A 24,016-nucleotide genomic window follows, 5' to 3' on the forward strand; every position below is an offset into this window, starting at 1 on the left:
ATCTTAAAATATCTTTTAAAAAAATTCTTTATTATCTCTGGTTTAACCTAAATCTCTTCCCCCTTTCCTGAATAAATGCACTGGCCTGCTGGCTTACTCCAGTGACATCCCCCTCCAGGCCATTTAGTCATATAACCATCCATTCATTTATTTGTTCTCCCATCCATTTATTTATCTGCCATTATGTGAGAACAGACTTGTCTTTGCCAAACACATTCAAGACATGCCAGAAGACTGTGAGTTATTAATTACAAAGAAGACAGCCAGGCAATCAGCCTCTTGGTTCAAAGGACTAGAAGGGTTCTTTGGAGTGGGGTACCAGAGGCAGATGCACTGGAATTGGGCCTTAGAGTGTATGTAGCTGACACGGAAAGTGCCATCAGTCATCCAGCAGTCATTCCTCATTCTCTTTTGCTGCAGTGATGCTGTTCGTTTACTCTCTCACATGTCAGCAAAGCTGCATCTCATTTCATTAAGGCCACTTTCAGTTGGGCCTTCAGTTACTTGCAGTCTAAAGTATTATGCAGCCCAATGCAGGTGGGATGTCTTTTTCCTGGTTTCCAGTCCTGAGATCATAGTAAGCACTGTCCATTTCTCTGACTTCCTCAAGGTCAAGCCTGCAGACTGCAGGGTGTATTACTTTTTTTTTTTAATTTTTTTTTAATTTTTTTTATTTATTCATTTTAGAGAGGAGAGGGAGAGACAGAGAGAGAGAGAGAGGAGAGACAGAGAGAGAGAAGGGGGAGGAGCTGGAAGCATCAACTCCCATATGTGCCTTGACCAGGCAAGCCCAGGGTTTCGAACCGGCGACCTCAGCATTTCCAGGTCGACGCTTTATCCACTGCGCCACCACAGGTCAGGCCAGGGTGTATTACTAATACCAAATCTACATCTTGGCTGATGAAGTAGGGGTGCAGGAGATAAAACATGGGTCAGAGATCCTCTCTTCCACTTTCATTTGATGCCAGGGAGTGCCCAGCACATTCAGAAGTGTGAGCATCCAATCTGGAAAGGCATTTTGGCTACTATCTAGGTCAGAGATCAGACAACTGATGTAAATGAATGAAATAGGCCTGTTAATTTATTAAATATGTAGGAATAGTCTTTATTTCACAAAGAAGGGTGTTTGCTAATATTTTTTAATGAGAATGAAAAAAGTAAAAGAGTTCTCTATTGAAATATAAACCACTTAATATTCAGCTTCCAGGCTGGAGAGGCAATAGCCTGTAGTGGGGGTGTGGAACTGCAGAGAGTGCTTGTCTACAGGGGATGGCCGTAGATGGCACCAAGTGGCTGTTGCCAAATGGGAATCTTGGAGCAGGATGATGATGGGTCTTCTGATTCCACACGAGAAGCCTGAAATGTGATTAAATTTTTTGATATATCCCTTTGCTTGATGAGAATGTGCATTATAGGGATACACATCTGGAAGTAGAACCTGGGGTTGGGGAATTTGGGGTGAGGAATGCAGAGCAAATGGGCATAGCTGCAGGGAGATGGAGATGAGGGCTTGCGCTTTTGAAGGACATGCTAAATTGTGGTCCGGGTGAAAAACATGAAAATAAAATTAAAAAGCGCACTTCAGTGAGTCCCTGAGTTACAAATATCTGATTTACATACAACGTGTACTTACAAATTGAATGCCATAAGGGCTATCGCTAATCCACTGCAGTTGGACATCAGTGAAAATATATAATATCATACAGTTACTAGATTCCCATGGCAAGGAACTAACTAGTGAAGACTTTATGGAACTAGAATAGCAGATGATAGCATTTGGGAAGAAAACAGGGACCTAGAAACTCCAGAACTGAAAAAGTTTTCTTTAAAAGAGGTTGCTGATGTTTTTGGTCTCGTTGAAGCACAAATGGTAAAGTTAGAGAAGCAAGATCCTGATACAGAGAGGTTCACCAAAGTTTAACATATGGTTACTGAAGTCCTGAAATACCACAGGGCTATTTATGATGAGTAAAAGAAAAGCTCTGTACAAACTTCCCTCGATGCTTTCTTCAAGAAACTGATTCCAGCAGCAGAATCCAACCCTGACTCTCTAACACCAGTCCCTTCCTCTCCAACAACTCCATCATCTTCTGTATCATCCAAGATTGTTTAAGGTTGTATTTGAAAATGCTTAAGTATTTATATGCATAGAAAGGTAAAAATAAATACTATGTTAAGACTAATATTTAAGTTGCATTTAATAGGAATGTACCTGTTCCTATTTACATACAAATTCAACTGAAGAACAAACCTACAGAACCTAACTTGTTTGTAACCTAGCGACTCTCTGTATAGAAAATGCAGAAAGGCATAAAAAAGAAAATAAAAATCACATCCTGCTATACTGAAAAAACACTAAATGTTAATGTTTCCTTAGTCTTTCCACCTCTCTTACAGTCTTCTTTCCTGATGTTAGAATGTGAGCATTTCTCCCTCATCATTAAAAACTCTCTGCAAAATTTCTTTGGAATGGTGATGGTTCAGTGCCAGGGTCTTGTCTCATGTCACCTTCAATATTCTAATTCTGTCTAAATAAAAGTCATTCCTGAATCTTGGTAGGCTGCTCTGTTTGTTCCCTATATATTAGGCTCAAGAATCACCTGCTCTGCTATAGTGGTAGAATGCCTGCATCCCATTCTTGGGAGCAGGGTAGGAGTTAAAGGAAAAGTAAAACCAGCAGAGAGAGAAATCTAGGGGGAGGACAAAGGTTAAGCCACGCACTGCAGATCTTTAAGTGGAACTAAAAATCAAACTAAAGCTGTACTCTGAGTGTGATTCTTTTGAGGAAAGTTTAATTCAATAAGCATTGAGCCCTATCTAGATGTAAGCCACAAAAGCTCTTGGGCTCCTTACAAGGGTTCTGGGACTAGGTAGGAAGCTTCTACACTCCTGCTAATGTTAATCTGAGGTGGACATGCTAGGAATAGAAGAAAGGATCCAGGCAAATCTGTGCCCAGTTTTGGAAAGACACTTCAAAGTGCTCACTGAGCCGGAATTTCTAGTTAGTACTTTGAGGCCATCTAGCAGTCCTCTCCAGAGTAGGTTTCCCTAGGACTACCTAGAAGGGGTGCATATAAGGGGCACCTGCTCAGTCCCTCACATGGCCTCTGAGCCTCATCTTTCTGTCTGTCACCTCTCACTGTCCTCTGGTTTAGGGGTAGGGGACCATGGCAGATACACTATACCTGCTTTGTGACTACATGCCTCTCCCCGAGGGTATGTTCCCTGTGCCTTTTGCAATGACTGCCGAGTCGCTGGGCATTGGTCTGAATGCATTTCCCAGGCAGCTGGTATGATGAAACCTGGCTAGCCCAGCTCCCCTGCAAACACTTGGCTCCTCTCCTCTTTACTGTGTCCCCTTAACAGGCACTTGACATGGTAGTGGGAACTCACTTCAAAGATCATTCACAACACAACTGCAATGAGTGAGATCTTGTTTTGTGACAGTGATTCCCACGGATCAATGAGGGTGAAACCAACAAGATAAACAGAAGTGTAATGCAGGTTGTTTGTATAGCTAATACTAATAAATACAATAGTTACTTACTGAGCATTTGCTATGCGCTAATAATTTGGACTAAGAGCTTTTATGCATTAACTCATTTAAGCCTCACAAAACCTCCCTGAGTTAGGTACCATTAATACTCTAATTTTAATAACAAGAAAACAGAGACCCAGAGAAATGAAGTAATCTGCCCAAAGTCCATAGTGGTGGAGCTAGAACTTAATCACAAGCCTATATACTTGACCATGAAAACATATTCATAGGAATTAGCTATAAAATACAGAATTTAAGCACAGTCATTCAAGTATCAGTTATTTTTTAAATGTTTATTTTTCCATTATAATTTTTTTGATATTCTTTTTTTTAATAAATAAAATTTTATTTTAATGGGGTGACATCAATAAATCAGGGTACATATATTCAAAGACAACATTTCCAGGTTATCTTGTCATTTAGTTCTGTTGCATACCCATCACGCAAAGAGAGATCGTCTTCTGTCACCCTCTATCCAGTTTTCTTTGTACCCCTACCCCTCTCCCTCCTTCCCTCCCCCCACCCCCCGTAATCACCACACTCCTGTCCATGTCTCTTAGTCTCGCTTTTATGTCCCACCAATGTATGGAATCCTGCAATTCTTGTTTTTTTTTTCTGATTCGCTTATTTCACTCTGCATAATGTTGTCAAGATTCCACCATTCTGCTGTAAGTGATCCGATGTCATCATTTCTTCTAGCTGAATAGTATACCATGGTGTATATGTGCCCCATCTTCTTTATCCAGTCTTCTATTTTTTTTACAGTGATTAAAAGCTTTTAAGGAAACTCTTGGCCAATACAGCAAGAATCCATAAAAGAGTAGTGTCCTTAACATGTTCACCAAGTCCAAGTTGGCCCCATCACCATGCCAAATCCCTGATAAATGCAACCCAACCACAGTTCAGTCTGTTAGGAGCTGTCACAGGGAGCAGGAGTCCAGGAAAAGTCCACATCCAGGAAAAGTCCACATGGCACTGGAATTGTTGTCACCATTCTATACTTTGCAGCTCATGTCCAAGTCCCAGTGACCACTGCTTCTAGCTGGTAATGATTCAGGTAGACTGGAAAAGCCATCTGCAGCATGTGTAAATATGGAGCTTCTATTCTCCTCTGCCTGGAGAGATGAGACCAGGTTGCTTTTCCCTGGAGCTCTGCGACTGTGGCATGGTAAAAAGAACCTTGAGATACACTAAGCTGGGTGGCAAAGGTAGATTCATAATAGAAGTTGGCAAAAGGAGAAAAGAGAGCTCTAAATGAGGAGTAGGTCCCAGCCTGAAATATGAGTGGGGCATTGAGGTAGGAGGGATAAAGGAAACACTATATATTAAGCAAAGCAGCAGAAAATAGGACTATCAACACTCACAACAGAGATCTTTGAGGGAAGAATAAAAAACCTGACTATTCAGGCAAAACATAGTTAAGTGGCCCTTGTGCAAATGAGATCAGTTTACCTGCTTCTTGGAAGAAATACCTTAGGCTCATCCACAGTGTCGTAGATGGGGCTGAGGGCTCTGGGCACCTTCAGCCTTCAGTGGCAAACCCCAGCTTTCTGGGCAAGGTTAGGTCATAGGTGGCTGGACCAGGGCTGGAAGAGACTGAACCCTCCCTTAGAGGAGCGAAGGGGAAGCCTACCTTCCAGTGTCCCTGTTTCCTCACAGCAGAGGCATGTAAGCCTGGCAGGCTTTAGCTCAATGACTTTCCTTTCCACTATTGAAGCAGGACCCAGATGGCATCCTATGAGACCCCTTTGGGGTGTTGGAGCCTTTAAGGGTGTATCCTAAAAGCTGGTAGTTCCCCTGATCTCTATTGGGCTTTTTCTGCCTCTAGGTATCTTAAAAGCCATGCTCAGAAGATCTCGCTGAGGGGTTTGAGGATCCCCATCCGCCTATATAAATCTTTTCCATATATCTGGAGCTATTTGGAAAAAGACAAAACAATGTTATTAGCTGGATCTAATAAAGAAGGTAGTAGTTTGCAGGCGATAAAGATTTGGTGTCTCCTGTTCATCAGCATTCAAAAGAAATGTAATTTTTTTTTTTAAGTAAAAAGCATGATATGGTAGACCCATAGGGGTTTCAGGATATGACTACCCCCTTTAAAATTTTTTTTTAAATTGTCCTTAAAATGTTTGCTGAGTACACTTTAATAATACCTTAACTTTAAAGACTGTAAGCATGAAAAAATACAGTAAATGCTTTTGCTCCATATGCAGGAGCATTTTCAGTTTAGCCAGTTTAGGAAATCCAATAATAGAACAATGCATACAGACTATGAGCTATAACATGCTTAGCAGCCTCTCCTGTTCTGACAGAGGTTACTATAGATCCGGAATATGTATCCACTGTAATGCGGACATACGACTGTTTGCCAAATGAAGGTGTATGAGTAACATCCATCTGTCAAAGTTGTCCTGGTAGGGGTCCTTGAGGGTTAACTCCAAATGAAGGGGCAGTATAGGACCCCTTGGACAGGATTTCCCAATCTGCCGTGCTGTTTCCCGAGAAAGTTGAAACTGTTTACACCGGGCTGCAGCGTTCTGGTGATGAATAGTATGAGACTGACTTGCTCGGTCTGTCATGGTTGCTCCATATAATTTTCTTTTGGGTAGCTTGATCAACAAGGGCATTCCTAGGCCCTGGTCAGTTGGCTCAGTGGTAGAGCACTGGCCTGGTGTGCAGGATTCCTGGGTTCGATTCCCGGCCAGAGCACACAGGAGAAGCGCCCATCTACTTCTCCACTTCTCCCCCTCTCCTTCCTCTCTGTCTCTCTCTTCCCCTCCTGCAGCCAAGGCTCCACCGAAGCAAAGCCAACCCAGGCACTAAGGATGGCCCCGTGGCCTCTGCCTCAGTCGCTAGAATGGTTCTGGTTGCAACAGAGCAACACCCCAGATGGGCAGAGCATTCCCCCCTGGTAGGCATGCTAGGTGGATCCCGGTCAGGCGCATGCGGGAGTCTGTCTGACTGCCTCCCCATTTCCATCTTCAGAAAAATACAAAAAATAAGTAAATAAAAGAAAAAATACAACAAAAAAAAAAAAAAAAAAGAAAAGAGAAAAAAAAAAGGGCATTCCCTTGTGTTAAAGCTCCAGGGAGCATGGAGTGAGCTTGAGTATGTCCTATGAAACATGGAGCTCTATGTTGACATATAAGTCTTTGAAGAAGGAGGAACTGCTGAAACAGTTCAACATCTTTTGTCCCTAAGACAGCAGTCTTTATAGTGGAAACACCATAAGTAAATATTTGCTGTCTGTCTATAGATTAAAGGGGGAATATGGCAAATGCTGAAAAGCCATAATCTTTGTGCCCCTCCCCTCCCCCAACCCCCTCCCTCTCCTCCCCCAACCCTGTGTCCCCAACACTGTTGTCCATGTCTCTGAGTCTCATCTTTATGTCCCACCTATGTATGGAATCATATAGTTCTTAGTTTTTTCTGATTTACTTATTTTGCTCAGTATAATGTTATCAAGGCCCATCTATGTTGTTGTAAATGATCTGATGTCATCATTTCTTATGACTGAGTAGTATTCCATAGTATATATATATCAAAGCTTTTTAATCCACTCGTCCTCTGATGGACACTTGGGCTGTTTCCAGATCTTCGCCACTGTGAACAATGCTGCCATAAACATGGGGGTGCATTTCTTCTTTTCAAACAGTGCTATGGTGTTCTTGGGGTATATTCCTAACAGTGGGATAGCTGGGTCAAAAGGCAGTTTGATTTTTAATTTCTTGAGGAATCTCCATACTGCTTTCCACAGTGGCTGCACCAGTCTGCATTCCCACCAGCAGTGCAGGAGGGTTCCCTTTTCTCCACATCCTCGCCAGCACTTATTCTGTGTTGTTTTATTGATCAGCGCCATTCTGACTGGTGTGAGGTGATATCTCATTGTGGTTTTAATTTGCATTTCTCTAATCATTAGTGATGTTGAACATTTTTTCATATGCCTATTGGCCATCTGTGTGTCCTCTTTGGAGAAGTGTCTATTCATTTCTTTTGCCCATTTTTGGATTGGATTGTTTGTCTTCCTGGTATTAAGTTTTACAAGTTCTTTATAAATTTTGGCCATTAACCCCTTATCAGACGCAGTGTCAAATATGTTCTCCCATTGTGTAGTTTGTCTTTTTATTCTGTTCTTATTGTCTTTAGCTGGGCAGAAGCTTTTTAGTGTGATAAAGTCCCATTTGTTTATCCTGTCTTTTATTTCACTTGCCTGTGGAGACAAATCAGGAAATATATTGCTGTTAGAGATGTCAGAGAGCTTACTGCCTATGTTTTCTTCTAAGATGCTTATGGTTTCACGGCTTATATTTAAGTCTTTTATCCATTTTGAGTTTATTTTTGTGAGTGGTGTAAGTTGGTGGTCTAGTTTCATTTTTTTGTAGGTAGCTGTCCAATTTTCCCAACAGCATTTGTTGAAGAGGCTATCTGGGTTTATTTCTGGGTTCTCTGTCTGTTCCATTGATCTATGTGCCTGTTCTTATGCCAGTACCATGCTGTTTTGAGTACAATGGCCGTATAATATAACTTGATATCCAGAAGTGTGATTCCTCCCGCTTTATTCTTTCTTTTCAAGATTGCTGAGGTTATTCATGTTCTCTTTTGTTTCCATATAAATTTTTGGAATATGTGTTATATATCTTTGAAGTAAGTCATTGGTATTTTAATCAGTATTGCATTAAATTTATAAATTGCTTTGGGTAATATAGACATTTTAATGATGTTTATTCTTCCTAACCATGAGCACGGTATATGCCTTCACTTATTCGTATCTTCCCTGATTTCTTTTATCACTGTTTTATAATTTTCTGAGTACAAGTCTTTAATCTCCTTGGTTAGATTTATTCCTAGGTACTTTATTTTTTTGGTTGCAATGGTAAAGGGGATTGCTTCCTTGATTTCTCTTTCTGACAGTTCATTATTAGTGTATAAAAATGCCTCTGATTTCTGAGTATTGATTTTATATCCTGCCACATTGCCGAATTCATTTATCAGATCTAGTAGTTTTTTTACTGAGACTTTAGAGTTTTCTATATACAATATCATATCATCTGCAAATAGTGACAGTTTTACTTCTTCTTTTCCAATTTGGATGCCTTTTATTTCTTTTTCTTGTCTGATTGCTGTGGCTAGGACTTCCAGAACTATGTTGATTAAGAGTGGTGAAAGGGGGCACCACTGCCTTGTTCCTGATCTTAAGGGGATTGCTTTTAATTTTTGCCCATTGAGTATGATGTTGGCTGTGGGTTTGTCATAGATGGCCTTTATCATGTTGAGGTATGTTCCCTGTATTCCCACTTTGCTGAGAGTTTTGATCATGAATGGGTGCTGGACTTTATCAAATGCTTTTTCTGCATCTATTGAAATTATCATGTGGTTTTTCTCCTTCAGTTTGTTTATGTGATGAATCACATTGATTGATTTTTGAATATTGTACCAGCCTTGCCTACCAAGAATAAATCCCACTTGATCATGGTGTATGATTTTTTTCATATATTGGTGGATCCGGTTTGCTAATATTTTGTTGAGGATTTTTGCATCTAAGTTCATCAGGGATATTGGCATATAATTTTCTTTCTTTGTGTTGTCTTTGCCTGGTTTTGGAATCAGAATTATGCTCACTTCATAAAAGGAGTTTGGAAGTCTTCCTTCCTCTTGAATTTTTTGAAATAGCTTGAGAAGGATAGGAGTTAGTTCTTCTTTGAATATTTGGTAGAATTCACTTGTGAAGCCATCAAGCCCAGGACTTTTCCTTTTTGGGAGTTTTTTGATAGCTGTTTCTATCTCATTTGTTGTAATTGGTCTGTTTAGGTTTTCTAATTTTATTTATTTGAGTCCTGTCTCTTTTTTTCTTGGTGAGTCTCGTTAAAGGTTCACCGATCTTGTTTACCTTTTCAAAGAACTAGCTCCCGGTTTCATTGATCCTCTGTATTGTTTCTTTAGCTTCTATGTCATTTATTTCTGCTCTGATCTTTATTATTTCCTTCCTTCTACTAGCTCTGGGCTTTACTTGCTGTTCTTTTTCTAATTCTTTTAGATGCAGGGTCAAGTTGTTTATTTGAGATTTTTCTAGCTTCTTGAGGTATGCCTGTAATGCTATAAACTTCCCTGTCAGGACTGCTTTTGCTGTGTCCCATAAATTTTGAGTTGATGTATGCTCATTATCATTTGTTTCTAGGAATATTTTAATTTCTTCTTTGATCTCAATGTTAACCCATTCGTTATTTAATAACGTGCTATTTAGTTTCCAAGTGTTTAAATGTTTTTCAATTTTTCTATTGTGGTTGATTTCTAGTTTAATGCCATTGTGATCAGAGAAAGTGCTCGATATGATTTCAATCTTCTTATATTTGTTGAGACTGCTTTTGTGCCCTAACATGTGGTCTATTCTAGAAATGTACCATGAGCGCTTGAAAAGAATGTATATTCTGCTGTTTTAGGGTGAAAGGTTCTGAAGATATCTATTAAATCAAGTTGATCTAGTATGTCCTTTAAGTCTGCTGTTTCTTTGTTAATTTTCTTTCTTGAGAATCTATCTAATGATGTTAATGGGGTATTGAAATGCCCTACTATTATAGTATTGCTGTTGATCTCGCCCTTTAAGTCCATCAAAGTCTGCTTTATATATTTAGGTGCTCCTATATTAGGTGCATAGATATTTATAATGGTTATATCTTCCTTTTGGATTGCTCCCTTTATCATTATGTAGTGACCTTCTTTATCTCTAACTATGGTCTTTCTTTTAAAGTCCATTTTGTCTGATAATAAGTATTGCTACCTCAGCTTTTTTTTCATTTCCATTTGCATGAAATATTTTTTTCCATCCTTTTATCTTCAGTATGCGTGCATCTTTTGATTTAAGGTGTGTTTCTTGTAGACAGCATATATGTGGGTCCTGTTTTCCTATCCATGCAGCTACCGAATGTCTCCTGATCGGATCATGTAATCCATTAACATTTAAGGTTATTATTGATATGTAATTGTTTATTGCCATTTTTTTCTTTAAAACTGTATTCCTTTTTTGCTATATTCTTTTTTGTCCTTTGATCTGTTTACAACAGGTCCCTTAGCATTTCTTGAAGCCTTGGTTTGGTTGCAGTGAATTCCTTGAGGGTTTTTTTTGTCTGTAAAGCTTTTTATTTCTCCTTCCATTTTAAATGATAGCCTTGCTGGATAAAGTAGTCTTGGTTGTAGGTTCTTGTTCTGCATTACTTTGAATATTTCTTGCCATTCCCTTCTGGCCTCAAGTGTTTCTGTTAAGAAGTCAGAAGTCATTCTTATGGGGGCTCCTTTGTAGGTGATAGTCTTTTTTTCTCTAGCAGCTTTTAATATTTTCTCTTTATCATTTAGCTTTGGTATTTTAATTATGATGTGTCTTGGTGTTGGTTTCTTTGGGTTTCTCCTTAATGGAGCTCTCTGTGCTTCCTGAACATGTGCAATGTTTTCCTGCCTTAATTGGGGGAAGTTTTCCACTATGATATGTTTGAACAAAGTCTCTATCCCTTGTTCTTTCTCTTCTTCTTCAGGAACCCCTATGATGTGGATGTTATTTCTCTTCATGTTGTCACAGAGTTCTCTTAGAGTTTCCTCAGAGTTTTTGAGTCTCTTTTCTTTTTTCTGCTCTGCTTCCGTGCCTTTATTTATCATGTCCTCTAACTTGCTGATTCAATTCTCTGCTTCATCCATCCTGCTTTTAATTCCTTCCATTGTATTCTTTATTTCAGATATTGTATTTGTCATTTCTGTCTGATTCTTTTTTATTATTTCAATGTCCTTTTTTATATTTGTTATCTCTTTATTTAGGTTTTTGTAATGGCCATCTATGGTTGTTCTAATATCTTTGAGCATCCTAACAATCGTTATTTTAAACTCTGCATCTGGTATTTGGTTATATCTGATTCACTTAGGTCCTTTTCTGGGGATTTCTCTTGGTTTATTTGTGTTGTATTTCTCTGCCTCCACATTTTCTCTTCATGGGAGTGGCTGTGATCACGGCTCAGGTGCACCAGCATTTGTGGCCTTGTCCTTTGCCTCGCCCCCGTGTGTGACGTTATGCTCGGTCCCAAGGGCACTGGCGAGCACCTTTGCTCAGCTGCGGGTTTCTGCCTGTTTCCGGGCTTTCGCCCTGCCCTTGCAGGAGGAGGCCCGTTTGAGGAATGGCTGCTAGCCTTGGCTCTACCGCCGGGCAGGACTGCGTGCCCAAGCTCAGCTCAGTAGTGGAATTCCACCTCTTCTGGGCTTTTGGCTCCACCCCTGTGGGAGGAGCCGGCTACCAAGTCAGACCGCAAGCCTGGGTTGGACGGTCGGGACAAGGCTGTGCTCCTGTGCCCTTGCTCTGGGGCTGGTCTCCACCCTTTCTGGGGTTCCCGCCCTTCTCCTGCAGACTGGATTACAGGCTGCAGGCAGCTGAGCTTGACCGCTTTTGCATGCCCCCTTCTCCCCAGCCGGGCAAGACTGAGCTCACACCTGAGCCCAGTGGTGGCCAGCTGGCTTCCGCCCCTGCCAGCAGAACCGCGCTTTTGTCTCCCGCTGCTGCCCGCCCTCCGGCAAGCCCTCAGTTGCGTGGGTGGGGGCGTTGCAGCTCGGACCCTAAGACTCGCTACTGTAGACCCAAAAGCTCCCTCCTTCTATGCGACTGCTCTGAATTTTGCGGGGGAGCTTGTTTGGCTGCTCTTCTGTTTCCCTTTGCTGGTATTGCTGTTTCTGGGGAAATATTAACTTCAGCTTTGGGGAGTGACTCGTCCCAGGCGTTAGGGTGGCTATCTCCCAAAATGTTTCTCCCTGTGCCTCCTAGATTACACTCTCTTCCTGTTACTCTGGTCCTCTCCTCTCTCCCCGTCCCCAGGAGCCCCGGGTGAGTGGTTGAGAGAGATGTTCTGCGCGGTCCCTTTAAGAAGGATCCTGGGTCTGAGAAATCAGACTCTTTCTCACAAACAGTATCCTGACTTGTTTCCAGCTAAATACTGTCCTTATGCCTCTTCTAGGCTCTGGGGCTGCAGGCTGGGGCTTTGTTCCTGGGTCTCAGGACCCTGCTAAACTCCCTTCCCACCACGCGAGTCTTTCCCTGCTGCGTTCACTCTGGGGAGCTGGGCAGCCCTCTCCATGTTTCCGCTTTTCCTAGCAGTCTCGGTGTGGCTTCTTCAGTGTTCCTTGGTTGAAGAGTCCTCTTAGTTTAGTCCAAAGTTGGTTTTTCCAGATGATATTTCTTAAAATTAGTTTGTAATCCACTTTGGTTCTGGGAGGTAGATGTTGGTACGTCTGCCTACTCCAGCGCCATCTTGTCTCCTCCCATTATAATTTTTAATAAGCTATATAAAACAATAGAAAAAATTTTATAACATCATCTACTAGAATATACACAGTCACTATTACTTGGTTTGTGTTTTTTTTTAAGTGACAGAATTTACTTGTTTTAACATAGTTGTCATAATTTACATGCAAGTCTGTACCTTAACTTTTTTCTTACATTAAGTCATAAATATTTTTCCATGTAAGTAGTCTTCATAGGTATTATTTTAAATGTTTGCATTATAATCTATTGAATGATGAGGCACAGTTTACTAATTTATTGAATATTGTTTTTGATTTTTACTCAATTTAAAAATAACAATATGATAAGTAACTGAAGGAAAGGTGATTTTATTTGTGTGTGTGTTATGTGTGTGTGTGTGATAGAGACAGAGAGAGAGAGACAGAGAGAGGGACAGATAGGGACAGACAGGCAGAAAGGGAGAAAGATGAGAAGCATCAATTCTCTGCAGCGGCGCCTTTGTTGTTCATTAATTGCTTTCTCATATGTGCCTTGACTGGGAGCTACTGCAGAGCGAGTGACCCCTTGCTCAATCCAGCAACCTTTGGGCTCAAGCCAGCCACCAGGGGGTCATGTCTATGATGCCACATTCAAGCCAGTGCCCCCCTCTCTGCTCAAGCTGGTGAGCCCATGCTCAAGCCTACGACCTCGAGGTTTCAAACCTGGGTCCTCTGAATCCCATTCCAATGCTCTATTCACTGTGCCACTGCCTGGTCAGGTGGGGTATTTTATTTATTTACTTAATTTTTTTTTAACATTTTGGGAATTAGCTTTTGACAGTGTGGAACTATGAAATAAAAAACATCATATTTAATGTTCTTGATATAAGTAACTAAGTGTTTTCTAAAAGAATTTTTCCCATTATAATGCAACTGTGGATATATGAGAGAGGCCATTTTTATCACATCCTCATGAGCAGTGGGCTTTATTATTTTTAATCTTTGCTAATTTTGTAGAGAAAATACGGGATTCAGTTTGAATTTGTATTTCTTTATCAGTAAGGTTAAACTTTCTCAAGTGTTTGTTGACTAATAGTAATTTTTTTTGAGTATTCATAGTCTTTGCCCATTTGTCCTTTCCAGTCTTCATACATTTCAATTAACTTATAGAAATTCCTTATATAAGAGATATTGTCCTATTGTTAAGTCTGAGGCAGTTATGTTTCTATTCTTTGCCCTTTTAGTTTTACTTATAGAAGATTACATTTTTATATATAGTAAAGTCATCTTTTCCTCTGTGATATTTTCAGTAATCTTATATACCAAGTTGGGAAAGCCTCCTCTTCCACAGGTTTGGTAAATGTTCACTTTTTTTTTTATAAATAAATTTTTATTTTAATGGGGTGACATCAATAAATCAGGGTACATATATTCAAAGAAAACATTTCCAGGTTATCTTGTCATTCAGTTCTGCTGCATACCCATCACCAAAAGAGAGATTGTCCTTCATCACCCTCTATCCAGTTTTTTTTGTACCCCTCCCCCTCCCCTTCCCCCTCTCCCTCCTTCCCCTCCCCCCGTAACCACCACACTCCTGTCCATGTCTCTTAGTCTTGCTTTTATGTCCCACCAATGTATGGAATCCTGCAGTTCTTGTTTTTTTCTGATTCGCTTATTTCACTCTGCATAATGTTGTCAAGATTCCACCATTCTGCTGTAAGTGATCCGATGTCATCATTTCTTCTAGCTGAGTAGTATACCATGGTGTATATGTGCCCCATCTTCTTTATCCAGTCTTCTATTTTTTTTACAGTGATTAAAAGCCTTTAAGCAAACTCTTGGCCAATACAGTAAGAATCCATAAAAGAGTAGTGTCCTTAACATGTTCACCAAGTCCAAGTTGGCCCCATCACCATGCCAAATCCCTGAGAAATGCAACCCAACCACAGTTCAGTCTGTTAGGAGCTGTCACAGGGAGCAGGAGTCCAGGAAAAGTCCACACAGGAAAAGTCCGCATGGCACTGGAATTGTTGTCACCATTCTATACTTTGCAGCTCATGTCCAAGTCCCAATGACAGCTGCTTCTAGCTGGTAATGATAATGCTCATTTTTTTTTATGTCTTTCCTATGCTTTGAACATTTTATATCTCACTTTAAAATTTATCAGATTTATTGTGATTTTGGTATACAAGGGGATGGTTTAAAATGAATTTTCCTAAATAATAACCATTTTAAGCTACATTTGTTAAAAAATCTTTTGTGTCTCACGTGATTTCTGTACTTTACCATTCTATATTTATTTACTAATATTAAATTGTTAAATTAATATATGTATACACCACACACACACACACACACATACTGTTGCATTTTTTTTATTCTTACACATATTGCTTTATTTCTCATAGTTTTATAAATTTAATGTCTATTTGTTTTATTTCTATCATTATTCTCATTCTTCTAAATTTTCTTTGCCATATTGCTACATAAAATTTAGTAAACTCTTATTAAAAATTCCCATTGGAAATTTGATTAGAATCAGATCAAATTTATTATACATTGGGGAGAAATAAAAACTTTAAAATATGTTTATTTTTCAAATCAGGAATAGAATCTTTCTCTCCACTTAAAAAATATTTTTGGCTAAAGTTTAATAGTTTCTTCATACACATTTGGCATATTTCTCATTAAGGCCATTTCCAGATATTTTATTTATCTGTTTCTACTGTTAATGAGATACCTTTAGAATCTCATTTAGAAGATCTTTATTGTTTTTGGACTAAGAACAAGTAGAATATCTATCAATAACTATATTGAAAAATAAGATAAAAAATGAATAAAATGAGATGCATAAGTATGAGAAAGAATAATTTAGACTGATGTCTATTGATGTTGAGGGATATTCATGATAAATTATTATTATGTAAAAAACAGCAAATTGAATAGTTAAATTCATAGTATAATCCATTTATTTGTGAAATATATCTGATATGTGTATAAATGTTTGTATATGTCTACACAAAGGGATAAAAATGCCTGCAGGAATGAAGGAAGTTACACAATAGAGTGAAATAAGCCTGGCAGAAAAAATAAGTTGCCTTAATTATTGACCTATGAAGGAAAGCATCTAATGTGAAATAAATATACATGATTTTGGCAAGTGTGTTTTAAATATGGAATTAAATAGAAGGAAAATTATTAATGTTTTTATTTTTATGTAGTTTCTTATTCCTACTTTGTAGAACATGACTTCCAATTTTATTTCTCCCTGTATCAAGAATTCAGAGATAGGTTTTATTATTCTTTTAATGGTATGGAGGCAGTGAAACTTAATTTTCAAAATTAAAATGATCTGTTTAAGAGTATAGCCTGACCAGGCGGTGGCTCAGTAGATAGAGCATCGGACTGGGATGTGGAAGACCCAGGTTCGAGACCCTGAGCTCTCCAGCTTGAGTGTGGGCTCATCTGGTTTGAGCAAAAGCCCACCAGCTTGAGCCCAAGGTCACTGGCTCGAGCAAGGGGTCACTCGGTCTGCAGTGGCCCCCCGTCAAGGCACATATGAGAAATCAATCAATAAACAACTAAAAGCCGCAATGAAGAATTGATGTTTCTCATCTCTCTCTCTTCCTGTCTGTCTGTCCCTAGCTGTCCGTCTCTCTGACTCTCTCTGTCTCTGCCACAAAAAAAAGAAGAAAAGAAAAAAAAAGAGTATAATATTGTAAACAGAGATAGTGTTTGCTCATTTAAAAAATAGAGTAATCAGCCTAACCTGTGGTGGCGCAGTGGATAAAGCATCGGTCTGGAAATGCTGAGGTTGCCGGTTCGAAACCCTGGGCTTGCCTAGTCAAGGCCCATATGGGAGTTGATGCTTCCTGCTCCTCCTCCCTTCTCTCTCTCTCTCTCCTCTCTCTCTCTGTCTTCCTCTCTAAAAATAAATAAATAAATAATAAAAATAGAGTAATCATGACATGACACATAGATTTTTGTCTTCTTGTTTAGTTTTCAGCACCTGATTTTTTTGTCTTTTTTTAAAAATTAATTTTAATGGGGTGACATTGATAAGTCAGGGTACATATGTTCAGAGAAAACATCTCTAGGTTATTTTGATATTTGATTATGCTGCATTCCCATTACCCAAAGACCAATTGTCTTCGTCACCTTCTAACTGGTTTTCTTTGTGTCCCTCCCCTCCTCTAACCCTCGCCCTCTCCTCCTCCCCACCCCGTAACCCCACACTCTTGTCCATGTCTCTGAGTCTCATTTTTTTCTTTTTTCTGAAGCTGGAAACAGGGAGGCAGTCAGACAGACTCCCGCATGCATGTGACCGGGATCCACCAGGCATGCCCACCAGGGGGTGATGCTCTGCCCATCTGGGGCATTGCTCTGCTGCAACCAGAGCCATTTTAGCACCTGAGGCAGAGCCCATGGAGCCATCCTCAGCACCCGGGCCAACGTTGCTCCAATGGAGCCTTGGCTGCGAGAGGGGAAGAGACAGACAGAGAGGAAGGAGAGGGGAGGGGTGGAGAAGCAGATGGGCGCTTCTCCTGTGTGCCCTGGCCAGGAATCAAACCCAGGACTCCTGCATGCCAGGTTGATGCTCTACCACTGAGCCAACTGACAAGGGCCTTCTGAGTCTCATTTTTTTTTTATAAATAAATTTTTATTTTAATGGGGTGACATCAATAAATCAGGGTACATACATTCAAAGAAAACATTTCCAGGTTATCTTGTCATTTAGTTATGTTGCATACCCATCACCCGAAGAGAGATCGTCCTCCGCCACCCTCCATCCAGTTCTCTCTGTACCCCTTCCCCTCCCCCTCTCCCTCCTTCCCTCCCCCCATCCCCCATAGCCACCACACTCCTGTTCATGCCTCTTAGTCTCGCTTTTATGTCCCACCAATGTATGGAATCCTGCAGTTCCTGTTTTTTTCTGATTCGCTTATTTCACCCCGCACAATGCTACCAAGACTCCACCATTCCGCTATAAGTGATCCGATGTCACCATTTCTCCTAGCTGAATAATATACCATGGTGTATGTGTGCCCCATCTTCTTCATCCAGTCCTCTATTTTTTTTTACAGTGATTAAGAGCCTTTAAGCAAACTCTTGGCAAATACAGCAAGAATCCATAAATGAGTAGTGTCCTTAACATGTTCCGCAAGTCCAAGTTGACCCCATCACCATGCCAAATCCCTGAAAAATGCAACCCAACCACAGTTCAGTCTGTTAGGAGCTGTCACAGGGAGCAGGAGTCCAGGAAAGTTCCCCACAGGAAAAGTCCGCATGGCACTGGAATTGTTGTCACCATTCTATACTTTGCAGCTCATGTCCAAGTCCCAATGACCGCTGCTTCTAGCTGGTAATGATTCAGGTAGACTGGAAAAAGCCATTTGCAGCATGCGTGGATATGGAGCTCCTGTTCTCCTCTGCCTGGAGAGTTGAGACCAAGTTGCTTTTCCCTGGAGCTCTGTGGCTGTGGCTGAGTCTCATTTTTATGTCCCACCTATGTATGGAATTATATAGTTCTTAGTTTTTTCTGATTTACTTATTTCGCTCAGTATAATGTTATCAAGGTCCATCCATGTTGTTGTAAATGATCTGATGTCATCATTTCTTATGGCTGAGTAGTATTCCATAGTATATATGTACCAAAGCTTTTTAGTCCATTCGTCCACTGAGGGACACTTGGGCTGTTTCCAGATCTTCGCCACTGTGAACAATGCTGCCATAAACATGGGGGTGCATTTCTTCTTTTCAAACAGTGCTATGGTGTTCTTGGGGTATATTCCTAAAAGTGGGATAGCTGGGTCAAAAGGCAGTTTGATTTTTAGTTTTTTTGAAGAATCTCTCTACTGTTTTTCATAGTGGCTGCACCAGTCTGCATTCCCACCAGCAGTGCAGGAGGGTTCCCCTTTCTCCACATTCTCGCCAGCACTTATTCTGTGTTGTTTTGTTGATGAGTGTCATTCTGACTAGTGTGAGATGATATTTTTTTGTGGTTTTAATTTGCATTTCTCTAATGATTAGTGATGTTGAGCATTTTTTCAAATGCCTATTGGCCATCTGTATGTCCTCTTTGAAGAAGTGTCTATTCATTTCTTTTGCCCATTTTTGGATTGGATTGTTTTCCCGGTATTAAGTTTTACAAGTTCTTTATAAATTTTGGTTATTAACCCCTTATCAGACGTATTGTCAAATATATTCTCCCATTGTGTAGTTTGTCATTTTATTCTGTTCTTATTGTCTTTTGCTGTGCAAAAGCTTTTTAGTTTGATATAGTCTCATTTGTTTGTCTTTTATTTCACTTGCCCGTGGAGATAAATCAGCAAATATATTGCTGCGAGAGATGCCAGAGAGCTTACTGCCTATGTTTTCTTCTAAGATGCTTATGGTTTTACGGCTTATATTTAAGTCTTGTATCCATTTTGAGTTTATTTTTGTGAGTGGTGTAAGTTGGTGGTCTAGTTTCATTTTTTTGTAGGTAGCTGTCCAATTTTCCCAACACCATTTGTTGAAGAGGCTGTCTTTACTCCAATGTATGCTCTTACCTCCTTTGTCAAATATCAGTCGTCCATAAAAGTGTGGGTTTAATTCTGGGTTCTCAGTTCTGTTCCATTAATCTGTATGCCTGCTCTTATGCCAGTACCAGGCTGTTTTGAGTACAATGGCCTTGTAGTATGAGTTGATATCTGGAAGTGTGATAGCTCCCACTTTATTCTTCCTTTTCAAGATTGCTGAGGCTATTCGTGTTCTCTTTTGGTTTCATATAAATTTTTGGAATATGTGTTTTATATCTTTGAAGTAAGTCATTGGTATTTTAATTGGTATTGCATTGCATTTATAAATTGCTTTGGGTAATATAGACATTTTAATGATATTTATTCTTCCTTATCATGAGCTTGGTATATGCTTCCACTTGTTTGTATCTTCCCTGATTTCTTTTATCAATGTTTTATAATTTTCTGAGTACAAGTCTTTAATCTCCCTGGTTAAATTTATTCTAGGTACTTTATTTTTTTGGTTGCAATGGTGAAGGATATTTCTTCCTTAATTTCTCTTTCTGACAGTTCATTGTTAGTGTATAAAAATGCCTCTGATTTCTGAGTATTAATTTTATATCCTACCACCTTGCTGAATTCTTGTATCAGGTCCAGTAGTTTTTTGACTGAGACTTTAGGGTTTTCTATATACAATATCATGTCATCTGCAAATAATGATAGTTTTACTTCTTTTCCAATTTGGATACTTTTTATTTCTTTTTCTTGTCTGATTGCTGTGGCTAGGACTTCCAGAACTATGTTGAATAAAAGTGGTGAAAGGGGGCACCACTGCCTTGCTCCTGATCTTAAGGGGATTGCTTTTAATTTTTGCCCATTGAGTATGATGTTGGCTGTGGGTTTGTCATAGATGGCCTTTATCATGTTGAAGTATGTTCCCTGTATTCCCACTTTGCTGAGAGTTTTGATCATGAATGGGTGCTGGATTTTATCAAATGCTTTTTCTGCATCTATTGAAATTATCATGTGGTTTTTCTCCTTTCTTTTGTTTATGTGATGAATCACATTGATTGATTTGTGAATATTGTACCAACCTTGCCTCCCAAGGATAAATCCCACTTGATCATGGTATATGATTTTTTTCATATATTGCTGGATTCGGTTTGCTAATATTTTGCTGAGGATTTTTGCATCTAAATTCATCAGGGATATTGGCCTATAATTTTCTTTCTTTGTGTTGTCTTTGCCTGGTTTTGGAATCAGAATTATGCTCACCTCATAAAAGGAGTTTGGAAGTCTTCCTTCCTCTTGAATTTTTTGAAATAGCTTGAGAAGGATAGGAGTTAGTTCTTCCTTGAATATTTGGTAGAATTTACTTGTGAAGCCATCAAGCCCAGGATTTTTCTTTTTTGGGAGTTTTTTTTTTATAACTGTTTCAATCTCATTTATTGTAATTGGTCTGTTTAGGTTTTCTGATTCTTCCAGATTGATTTTTGGAAGATGGTATGTTTCAAGGAATTTGTCCATTTCCTGAAGGTTGTCTAGTTTTTTGGCGTACAGTTCTTCACAGTATTTTTTTTACAATATTTTGTATTTCTGTTGTGTCAGTTGTTATTTCTCCACTCTCATTTCTAATTTTATTTATTTGAGTCCTCTCTCTTTTTTTCTCAGTGAGTCTGGTTAAAGGTTCATCGATCTTGTTTATCTTTTCAAAGAACCGGCTTCTGGTTTCATTGATCCTCTGTATTGTTTCTTTAGCCTCTATGTTATTTATTTCTGCTCTGATCTTTATTATTTCCTTCCTTCTACTAGCTCTGGGCTTTACTTGCTGTTCTTTATCTAGTTCTTTTAGATGCAGGGTCAAATTGTTTATTTGAGCTTTTTCTAGCTTCTTAAGGTGTGCCTATAATGCTATGAACTTCCCTCTCATGACTGCTTTTCAACACCAGATTTTAAAAACTCTTTGTAGTTGTTTATTTAAATCATCAATATTATTGAGAAAGATAACTGAATAATGTTAATTTATTTTCATAACTTTAATATCAGGAGCTTATTTATAGAAGTTAATCTTATCTCCTCAATTTAAGAATGAACTTCAGATCATCACTTTCATTAAAAGAAAACTGATTTTGTTGTGTAGGAAAGTGAGCCAGGTTATTTTTTGTCACATAAGTTTCCCAAAGACATATATAGTTTCTCTAGAATGAACAAGTCAATTGTATGCTTGAGGATCTACTTGTGAATGCCTTCAAAGTCATTTTAGAGATGTTGTGACAAAGAAAAATACCAAGAATTGATGCCATTTTAATCTGTGTGCTGAGGTGGAGACCTTTCTTTAGATAACATGAACAATGTAATCCCCCACCCCTCAGTTAAAATTGTATTTACATCAAGACACTAGTCAGCCCCATAACCTCTGTGTGGGGCAGCCTGCCATATTGTGCAGCCAATCCATTGTGTATTGAACTGTCCAGGCCAAGCCAGAAAGGGAATCCAGAATATAGTTAATTACTACACTCATCATGTGTTTTCTTCTTACTATTTTAGCAACAAAGACATTCCTGGGGAATGACACAATGAACTTAAATTCTGCTTCCTTGCTGAGTGATGCCATTGTTGAAGTAAGTTTCATAAGATAGTGTGATTTTAACATCAACATCACAGTAGCGCTGTTTGTAGTTATGCTGACTAATGATGACCTGTCTACATTAAACTTTTTAAGAATGTTCTCAACACAAAATAATTTATTCCCCAATGTTGTCTAACACAAACACATGCCACAAAATTCTCATGTGAAAAACCAAGAAACCAAAACCACTAACACCTACTACATAGATTCCATGAATAAGCAAAGCTAGCCATATGATGTTATTTAGATCTATGCTCTCATCAGTTATAAGAAAAAATATCTCATTATTTGTTTTCAACTAACTTGTCCTGAATGTTTTGAACCCTACTTTCATCATGCTGAGTAACAGTATTTTCAGCAAATGTGTATTTGTGTTGAGACAAAAATAATCAAATTCTCAGTCTATTTCTTTAGTTCAATGACTATTTTATCTGGTTTTTCTTTTCTATATCATAGGGTCTTCAGTTGTCTTTTTTGTTTTTTTAATAACTTTATTGAGATGCATTAGATATACCATAAAATTCATCCTTTTTAAGTATACAATACGGCAGTTTTTAGTATACTCACAAAATTGTGCAACCATTGCCACTACTTAAATTTTAGAACACTTTCAATACCTCAGAAAGAAATGCTTTCAACTCCTAAAAATGAAACCCATTAGTAGACACTCTCTTCTCCACTCTCCCAGCCACAGACTATAATTAATCTATAAAACTTAGTATTTTATACATTAGGTTTTTCATGAAAATAGAGTCATGTAATATGTGGTATATTCTGTCTGGCTTCTTTCACTTCATATAATGTTTTCAAGATTCATTTATATCATAGCACATCCTAGTATTTCATTCCTTTTGTTTGCCACATAATATTCCATGGTATGGATATACCAGATTAAAAACATCCATTATCAGTTAGTAGACATTTGCTTTTTTTTCTCTCTGCTTTCTAGCTATTATGAATAATGCCACTATGAACATTCATGCATGAGTTTTTGTGAACACATATTTTTATTTCTGTTGTATTTATGTCTAGGAGCAGAATTTCTGAGTCATATAGTAACTCTATGATTAATAATTTGAGGAATTGTTAAACTATTTCCAAAGTGGTCATATCTTTTTACATCATACTGGCAATGTATGATGGTTTCAATTCTTCCACTTCCTCATCAACCCTTATTATTATCTGACTTTTTGATTCTAACCATCCTAATGGATGTGAAGTGGTATCACTATGATTTTTATTTGGGTTTCTCTGATGATTAATGATGTTGATCATCTTTTCACGTGCACATTACCCATTTGTATGTCTTTGGAGAGATGTTTATCCAAACCCTTGCCCATTTTTAATCAGGTTGTCCTTTTGTTGTTATGAGTTCTTTATATATTCCAGATACTTGACTGTTATTGGATATATGATATGAAAATATTTTCTCTCATTCTGTGGATTGTCTTTTCAATTTCTTGATGGTGTTCTTTTATATACAAAAAATTTTAATTATGATGGAATCCATTTTATCTATTTTTTTCTGTTGTTGCTTGTGCTTTTGGTGTCCTTTCTAAGAACCATTTCCTAATCTAAGGTCACAAAATTTACTCCTATGTTTTCTCTAAGAATTTTATAGTTTTAGTTCTTATTTAGGTCTTTGATCTATTTTGAGTTAATTGTTACTTAGGGTATGAAATAAGGTTCTAACTTCATTTGTTTGCAGGTGGATATCCAATTTCCCAACACTACTGAAAAGACTACTCTTCCCCCATTGTATTATACTGGTACCCTTGTCAAAGATCAGTTAGCCATAGATGTATGGCTTTATTTCCGGACTTTCAATTCTAGTTTTAGTCATCCTTATGCCAGTGCCATATTGCCTTAATTACCATTGCTTTGTAGTAAGTTTTGAAATCAGGAACTGTGAGTCCTCCTCTTTTGTTCTGTCTATTCTAGATACCCTGCAGACCTGACCTGTGGTGGCGCAGTGGATAAAGCATCAACCTGGAAATGCTGAGGTCGCCGGTTCGAAACCCTGGGCTTGCCTGGTCAAGGCACATGTGGGAGTTGATGCTTCCAGCTCCTCCCTCTGTCTCTATCTCCTCTCTCTCTCTCTCT

General features: G+C 38.8%; 1 long non-coding RNA gene across 2 annotated transcripts in view; it reads left to right on the forward strand.

Annotated features, from left to right (window-relative positions):
- LOC136330474 (uncharacterized) overlaps nt 1–24,016 on the forward strand; it is a 51,923-nt gene extending 27,907 nt beyond the window's left edge. For both annotated transcript variants that reach the window (XR_010730311.1, XR_010730310.1), the window contains 2 exons: nt 21,832–21,905; nt 23,855–24,016. This is a non-coding gene — a long non-coding RNA (uncharacterized lncRNA). The remainder of the gene's footprint in view (nt 1–21,831; nt 21,906–23,854) is intronic.

Source organism: Saccopteryx bilineata, chromosome 3, assembly GCF_036850765.1.
Source record: "Saccopteryx bilineata isolate mSacBil1 chromosome 3, mSacBil1_pri_phased_curated, whole genome shotgun sequence".
NCBI classification, from domain to species: Eukaryota; Metazoa; Chordata; class Mammalia; order Chiroptera; family Emballonuridae; genus Saccopteryx; species Saccopteryx bilineata.